This window comes from Benincasa hispida, chromosome 6, assembly GCF_027475165.1.
Source record: "Benincasa hispida cultivar pf3 chromosome 6, pf3_genome.v1.1, whole genome shotgun sequence".
Lineage (NCBI taxonomy): Eukaryota > Viridiplantae > Streptophyta > Magnoliopsida > Cucurbitales > Cucurbitaceae > Benincasa > Benincasa hispida.
Window position 1 is genome coordinate 1,815,268 of NC_143483.1, and position 9,673 is coordinate 1,824,940.

Sequence of the window (9,673 nt, forward strand, 5' to 3'; positions counted from 1 at the left end):
GGTTTTAAATCGACATTATAGATGACTAAGATTTCAATGCCAGTTAAAGTCCGTTTTCAACCGACATTGAACATTATCTTCAATGTCAGTTTTTCACTTACTTTTTATTAGTGATTGTTTGATAACAAATGTCTGTCATTGTTTTGTCACTGAAAAAATTAAATGTAAAAATTATATTCTTTACTACTCTACATAAGTCGCAAAAAAATAATTTCTTTCACAAATCCTTGATGATAAGTCACAAAAGAGGAATTGGATGATAATTTAACTTTAAAACCAAGGTAATCGACAAATTACTAAAATTCATAAGGGTTACATAGCGAAATTAAAATTTTGTTAGATACAAACAACTTTTATTAGTGTATAAAGAAAAAGAGTATAAAGAAAAAGAGGAAGAACTTACTTTTAAGATACAAAATACAAACTAAAACTTTGTAAATATACACTACCCTCAAAAAAAAAAAAAAAAGCACACACACACTTGTTGTCTTTATATAGTGTTTTTCAAAAATAATCTTTCAATTGCTCATTCGTTATGTTATCTTCACCATCCACCACAAATATCCAAATCCAAAGTAGAACTTCTTGCAAGCAGAGAAAAATGGACAAACAACACATAATAAGAATTCAACCTACCCCACACAAGAGAATTTATGAAATTCGAGTTAGGAGTGAAATTAATCAAGCGAGAAAAAAAAAAGCACCATACTACCTTATGATTAAGATGACAATTGTATTAAGATAGTGAATGATGCTTCAACCTTAGATTTTTACTATGCAAAAAAGATATTCAAGAAGTATATAATAACGAGGATGGTGGACAACCCTGTGATTCAAATTAAGTCACTTAATTTGAAAGAATCAATTACCTTAAGATAAAGAGAACCTGGAAAAAACCCCAAATAGATCCATAAGTCTAGGCATTTTTTCTCTTAGATTCGCCAAACAAAATTCCAAGAACAAAAAAAATCTAATGAAATGCCTGTAAATCAAAGAAATTTCGATAATCTAAAATCATTGTAAACGCAACACATAAAAAAACAATCACATGTTCCTCCTTCTTCTTCTCCTCCTTCTTCTTCTCACCATGACTCAACAAAGACAACGACTTGGCCTTAACGAGAAAAACAAATTCAACATAAACCAACAAACCCCAAATCCAAAATTGGAAAACAACATCCAGTTACTCACATCCACAAGAAAAAATCAATTTAAGTTTAGGAGTTTAATTGATATAATTTTAAATTTCACACAAGATTTTCCTAAACAAAATGCAAAACTTCATATATATAAAATGATATTTTTCAAAAAGAAGAAAAAAACAAATTCTATCTACGGCCAGATTTGGACATAACAAAATGTTTTTTTTTCTTTTTTCTTTTGGAGTTTAGAATTCAATTAAATAAAACAATGAAGTGAAAAGAGATATCAATATAAGCATTAAAGCAAATTACGATAACCATTCCATTGTCTTCCTTCACAAATATATATACTCACAAACAAATCTCTCTCAAAGATTCTGCAATTGTAAAAGTCTCTTATATCAATAAATTCAATGAAGTGAAAGTCTACCAATCACTACAAGGGATTCTACAGAAGACAGTTTGTAGTAATTGCGAGTTATAAGTGAGTGATGGCAACAAACCTGCATGACGAGTTGAACGACCGGATCTGAAAAACCCACAACCATCGGATCGAAAGAATCGTGTAAAAAATTTCAAGAATCATCACGCCAACGACTAGATCGGAAGACCCACGAGTAGATCGGACAAATAGATGACCGGATCTGAAAAATCCATGACCAGATCTGTAGATCCAACAACGACAATGAATTGAATGGCAAACCAACCTACACGACGAGCTGAACGGTGAACGAACCTACACAAGACAACGAGTTGACCGATGCTACAGATCTGACCTGCACGAGCGAACGAACCTGCACAAGCTGCACCTCCACAAGCTGACGAATGAGTTGACAACGAGGTTCCTGCACGAGCAATAATGAATGATGGCGAAGAGATCTGCACGACGAATGACGATGATGAACGATGATGATAGTCAAAGGTTCGGGTTTGGAGAAGAGAAGTGAGAGAGAAGAGAGAAAAAAGATGGAGAAATGAAAGAAGGGATCTTTTACTAATGGAAAAAAAATAAATTGGTATCCACCGACATTGTGGCCTAATTAAAACAAATCTTTAATGTCGGTTTTATTTTAAAACCGACATTATACATCCGTTTTTAATTTTTCCAACCGACATTAAAGCCCAAATTTCTTGTAGTGAAAATTCCAAACCCAATAAGAAAATAGATCTTGAGTATAGATCTCGATAAATTATTGTTTATCTCATTAGCCAAAATAGGAAAGAAAAGAAAAGGAAAACCTTTGAAAAAAGGGAGAGTTTTAAATTATGTTGCTTCAAACTATATGTAAATTTAGACCAAATGGAAAGTGGGCATTCGTGAATCAATCAAGAAAGGTCTAAAGAGAACTCACCCAAACTCCAACCATTGCTTGAGAACCGATGGCAAAGAGAGGCTGAGAGCATGCGACCGCTTGCAAAACACGTGTAACAACGATCGCGATGAGCGAGTGCGTGAGGCGGTGACAAGCGAGCATATCGATGATGCAGTTGTGTTTGGTGGTCATAAGCAACGTGCGACTAAGAGTGAGAGTGTGAGTATGAGTGAAAATTGAAAAATAAGGGAACGGTAAGAAGGAAATCGAAAATAGGGGGAGTGAGAGGGAAATTGAAAAAGAGGGGGAAAAAAGAAAGTGGAGTAGGGTTTTTAAATGCCTATTTGTTGACCAACTTTATGTTGGTAGAAGTCTAAAATATGGGATTTAAAAGATTTCTACCTACACACCTTGCACCGGAAGAAATCCAAAATAGTACGTTCCACTACGACACTACAAGAAAAACAAAATCTCCGAATGCCCAAAAAAATCGTTGGGAGATGAACAGTCGAGAGAAAGAAGATCTTTCCCACTCTATAAAGTGAGCGTCGAGAGTATTCACTAACTCTCGACGTCGTATAGCCCTCGTCGGGAGTTATGAACAACTTTCGACAGATAGTAAATAGGTGCAAGAGACGTGACCAAACTCTCGATGCATTAATGAGATCGTCAGGAGTTTGACATATTTCCTAACGGGTCTCGATGGCCCGTGGGAGATGGGTTTTAAAATCCCCAATCTTAGTTCTACAATCAGTTTGCAGACCTGTGACATTGAATACTTAGGGTAACGACTGTGCGCTACCTCTCTGTCGATCTCGTCTCCGTTCTCTCTGTCTCTGGCTAACGCAGCTCCCTATCGTCTTCGCCTCTTCATTTCAGCCAAATCCGATCGTCTAGAGGTAAGTTTCTCTTCATTTTAATTTTTCGTATGATTTAGGTTAGGGTTTTCCTATTTTTCTTATGTTCAAGTTTGTTGAGCTGTGATTCTTAGATTTAGAAAGTGATAGATCTACTTTGATTTAGTAATTGAAAATCTATAAATGGTTCATGGAAGTTTCTTTCAAAAATTTAATGCTTGCAAATGAGTCTTATCTAATTATTTCAAAAAATTGCTTAAAATTGTTCTCCAAAAGCACTTTAGGCTTTTCTAATTGTCTTATCTTATAGTGGTTGAAAAAAAAGAATGCAAGAATGTCAAAGAGTGTTTCTGAAACACCTTTTGAGCTATAGAGAGGTCGTAGAGGTAGTTTACGCCACTTCAAGATTTGGGGATGTCTGGCACAAGTGCTAATGACAAATCCCAAAAAGTTGGAACCTCATTCAAGAGTATGCCTATTTGTAGGCTATCCCAAGGAAACGAGATGTGGATATTTCTTTGATCCTAAAGAGAATAAAGTATTTGTATCGACAAATACTACCTTTTTGGAAAAATACCACATGAGGGACCACAAACCACGAAGTAAAATAGTATTAAGTAAAATTTTCAATGAAACTACTGAGATTTTAACAAGGGGTTGTTAAAGAGGCTAGTACATCAACAAGCGATCTATCTAGTCAAGCACACCCATATCAAGAGTTGAGATTGCCTCGACGTAGTAGGAGGGTTATGAACCCACCTGTTTGCTACATAGGTTTAACAAAAGTCCAAGACATAATATTTGATGATGGGGAGGATCCATTTGTTGGGTTTTATGTCCTAAAACTCGTGGTTTGTAAACATTAGAACTTATTCTGAGAATTCAATAAAGTTGTTGTTGAATATATTTTAGAAATCCAATAAACCTAAGTTCCTTGACTATTATATGTGTACTTGAACTTTATATGGAGACATACAAGTGGATCAGGTTCGAGTAAATAGTCAAAATGATCTATAGTATATAAATAAGATTGGGTACCTTATTCTGGTAACACTATTGGATGCGGCCTACTCTATAGTTGTTACAAAGAGTTGTAAAGTGATACATACGAAGTGATTCTGATTCGTGCATGTTGAGACATGAGGAGTGAGGGTGTCCTGTGCAAATGAGTTTTGTGCAAGATCGGACTACGAAACTTGTCACTCTTACTTTATAACATTGTTTAGTGTTTAAGACTGACTATTTCAAAGCGATGACCTAGGTAACTTAACCTTAATCCTAAGCTAACTATGAACTTCTGTTTGTTCGGGATTATCCTTTTGATCTGCAAACGGTGAGAGTAGACCAATTTCCTCTGCTCAATAAGCTTACCATTTTGGGGATAAGACCGGATGAATAGTTGGGAACATAAGGTGCAAGAGAGAATTCACTCCTATCCGATTAGGATTAATAGAGAGGTTGTTCCCTTTAAGTGCTGATTCTGGGTCTTGAACAAGGGGCCTCACCCTCTCATTGGCCTGAGAGGGATTCAATTTGTTGATTGGATCACAAATCAATTGTTCATTAAGGAATCAATGGAACTTAAGGAACAAAAGTTAATTTTGGGGGTAAAACAGAGATTTGACCCAGCCATTATTACGAGTAACCTGTGAAGGGTTAACTTACTAATCATGGTTATATCGAGTGGACATAATATATCTACAGTGAGGGGAGTTAAGCTATAGGCTTTAGTGGAATCACCCATTAGTTAACGAATGGGGGTTAGATCGGTCTAATGAGTTTAGCCGATTAATCTCAGATCGTTGGAGCCCATGATCTGTAGGTTTGCGAGGTCCCCCTACTAGCTCATAAATGGATAAGCTCTAGAATAACGTGATAAGTTATTTTGAAGTGTTCAAATTAGAATTAAATGAATTTAGAGAAATATGATTTAAATATTTAAAGATGGAATTGTGTTAAAAAATTAATTTAATATTTGATATTAAATTAATTAGAATTATTTAAATTGTTTAAATAATTATTTATTAATTTTATTAAAGAAAATTAATTTATGAAATTAATTTTGTAAAATTAATAATATTTTCAATTTTATTAAATAAAATTGATTTTTGAAACCAGTTTTGATAAATTTGAAAAAGAAAAGAAAAACACAAAGTTGGAAAAATTGATTTTCCATTTACTTCATGAACTAGCTCACCAACAATCCATTTTAACTCTTCATTAACTCCAAGCATGAGATGCATCTCATGCAGCAAGCTTCCTTGCATGAATGTTTACAATATGTAGAAGATTTTGGAGTGTTTTGTAGGAAAGCAACCGAACAAAAATTTTGAGAAAAATTTGAGAAAAGAAGGGTGTTCTTCTACATGGTTGCTGCTGTGAGCTTCTCCAAATTCCCTTAATTCAAACTTATTTTGAGTCCCACTACTCAATCTTGAGCTCCAAAAGGATAGTGGAGAAGATCTTGAGGTGGTCTACAATAAGATCTTGTGAAGATTTACAGCTGAATCGAAGCTTAGAGGAAGTTCTTCAAACGTATGTCATGAAACTCATTTTTTCCTGTTGAGGTATGTTTTCTTTTCTGCCAAAATTAATGAATTAGAGTGCTTATGGATCCTGTTTTCTTCCGCTGCACATTGGTACCTTCCAACACCATTGTCTTACAAGTGAGCAATGAAAGATGTTGACAAGGATGAATAGATTAAAGCCATGAATCAAGAAATGAAGGCTATGTATTTCAATTTCTCTTGAAGCTTATAGATCAATCTGATGGGGTAAAACCTATATGTTGTAAATGGATTTACAAGAGAAAAAATGGTGTAGATGGAAAGGTACAAACCTTTAAAGCTAGACTAGTGGTAAAGGGTTATACCCAGGTTGAGGGAATGGACTATGGATAAACTTTCTCACCTATTGTCATGCTAAAGTCTATCTGAATTCTCTTGTCGATAGCCACATATGAGATATGGAAAATGGACTTCAAAACTGTCTTTTTGAATGGTAATCTTGAAAAAACCATCTACATGAAACAACCAGGGGGATTCATTGAGCAAGATCAAAAGCAAAAGGTTTACAAGCTTAATCGGTCCATATATAGATTGAAACAAGCATCTCGATCTTGAAATATAGGATGCGAACAAATCTTATAACTTTGATCAGAATGTTGATGAATCTTGTGTTTACAAGAAAATCATCAGCAACTCAGTAGCTTTCCTTGTGTTATATATAGATAATATCCTACTCAGATGTATGATAGATGAAAAGAAATAACTAGCCGTCCAGTTCCAAATGAAAGATTTGGGTGAGACGCAGTTTGTTATAGGGATCCATATCATCAGGCATCTTAAGAACAAAACCTGAAATTGTCTTAAGCATTGTATATTGTCAAGATGCTCGTTAGATATTCGATGGAAAATTCCAAGAAGGGATTATTGCCTTCCAAGCATGGAATTTTCTTGTATAAGGAATAGTGTCTTAAGACTCATTAAGAAATTGAGGAAATGAGACAAATTTTCATGCATCGACTGTTAGTAGCCTTATGTATGCAATGTTATGTACTAAACCTAACATTTTCTATGCAGCAGGGATTGTTAGTAGGTATCAATTCAATCCAGGATTAGATCACTAGACAACGGTCAAGACAATCCTTAAGTATCTACGGAGAACGAAGGATTATATGCTTGTGTATGAAGCTAAGGATTTTATCCTTACAGGATATACGAACTTTGATTTTTAGATTGATAAGGATTCTAGGAAATCCACATCAGGATCAGTGTTCACTCTTAATGGAGGAGCTTTTGTCTAACGAAGCATCAAATAAAGGTGCATTGTTGACTCTATAATGGAAGTTGCTATGAAAGTTATTTGGCTGAGGAAGTTCCTTATTGATTTGGAAGTCGTTCTAAAAATTTCTTTGCTCATCATACTTTATTATAATAATAGTGGTACTATGGCAAATCCAAAGGAACCTAAGAGTCATAAAAGAGGAAAACACATTGAGACGAAATATCACTTGATCTGAGAGATTGTGCAACGAGGGGATGTGATAGTCATGAAGATAGCTTCGGAGCATAACTGTTAATTCGTTTATGAAGGCTCTCACGGTTAAAGTGTTCGAGGGTCATCTAGAAGTCTAGGTCTATGCGATATGCAACACATTATCTAGGGCAAGTGGGAGATGTTACTGAGTATAAATGTCCTAGATTATTGTATTGTATACTTTATTTGTATTGTACACTACTCCATTAACTTTAGGACAAGTGGGAGATTTTTGGGATTGGCGTCCTAAATCTCTTTATTCTCTAGTTTGCAAACTTGTATAAACAAATTGTAATTAATAAAATAAATGTTATTTTATATGTGCATTAACTCAATCCAATAAATTAAGATCCTAAGTTATTTTATGTAACTTAAACATATATGTGGTGACATACAAGTGGATCATGTTTAAGTAATAGCCTAAATGGTCTGAAGTAAATGGATAAGGTTGGGTGCCTTATCTTGATGACACTACAGATACGATCCATACAATTGTTGTAAAGTGTTACAAATGTTCTAATCTTGATCATTCATATAGAGACATGTGAGTGGAGGTATCCTATACAAAGAGTTTGTATAAGACCAGACCACGAAATGATTAATCTCTCTTTATAATATTGTTGCTTGAAGAGACTTACATTTCACTAGGATGATCATAGGTGACTTGATCTTAAACCTGGGTGAGTTGTGAACTCCTACCTATGTGGTGGTCCTTTGATCTGCATGGGCGAGAATGACCAGTTTTGCCGACTCAATATGCCTACCAATTTGGGGATTCATCTGATTGGGGAGCTGGGAACTCAATTACACAAGATTAAATTCACTACTTCCTTTTATTGGGGTAAGTAGATTGCTCTTTTAAGGGCTAATTCCGAGTCTTGAACAATGAGAGCCCTCACCCTCTCACTGGCCAGAGAGGGGTCTAGTCATAGTTGGACTATGACTAATTATTCATTAGAGGGATCAGTGGTACTTAAGGAGTTAGATGTAACTACAAGGGTAAAACGGTAATTTTGACTCAACTGTACTTACGAGCAATTTATGAAGAGTCAACGCATTGTTGATTGGTTGTATTTAATGGACATAGAACTATATCTACAATGCGAAGAGTGCAGCTGTCGGTCTTTAGTACAGTGATCGACAATTGATAAATATTGATTAATTTAATTAAAGAGTTTAATTAATTAATCTCGTATCATTTGAGTTTCTAATCTGTAGGTCTATAAGGTCCTCTTGCTAGCTCAATAAGGAATTAATGAGAATCTATTAATTTTTGGATTAATTTGAATTGTTTAAATTAATTAAAGAGATTGAATTGTATGAGATATAATTAATATAACGTATATGATACATTATAATATAAAGTTTAATAGAAGAAGTAAATATTTGAGTATGATTCAATTATTAATTATATAAATGTAATTCATATATAAACTATAGGATAAAATTAATGTAAATATGATTTATAAACTGTAGGTTATATGAGAGAATATAAACTATAAATTATATTATATGTGATATAACATAAACTATAAGTTATATATTATATATGATATAATATAAGGTTGTATTTAATTATATTGATGTTATATAATTACATTTAATTTAAAATTTGAAAAATAACTCCTTAGGAATTATTTCTCGTTATTAAGAGGGAGTTATCAGATAACTCCCTCATCTTTCATATTGGCAGATGGCAGAGAAGATTGTAGGAGATCGATACCGATGTTTGAGTTTTTTTTTTTTAAAAAAAAAAAACTTCTCTCTGCGAAAATCTAAGGCAATCCCCTTCCTCTGTAACTTTTCTCTCAAGAACAATCTCCTCACGAAAATCTAAGGCAAGCTCACCACTCTGCCTGGAATCTCACCTCGAGGATAGTCAAGAAGACATTATTGATGGTGTCCAAGAAGTTCTGAGTTGCTGAGTTCGTGGGAGTTTTGTTGTTCGTGGAGTTCGATTTTTCACAAAAGAGTTTGTGATCTTGCCGGAGAGGAAAATAAGAAGAAAAGTTTTTCAAGGATTAGTTGTATCTATTTCCGTTTTCTCTCTATATTAAGTAGAAGAGCATGCTTAGGTGATGAATGTTTATCCTCTCGTTCTTTGTATTTTCTCTGTTTAAACAAGTTCCAAAACAAATTCATTGACACTAGCGATCATACGCTTCCCCTGTGGGAATTTGATTCCTTTCAATTATGTCACGGACTTCTCCCTAATCCAACATTGTCTTGAAATGAGTGTAAGTTTAAACTATATCTTCTTATTTTTTAAGTAAGTTTTTTTGGTATTATTTTTGTTAAGTTTTAATGTTAGGTTGAGAGTTAT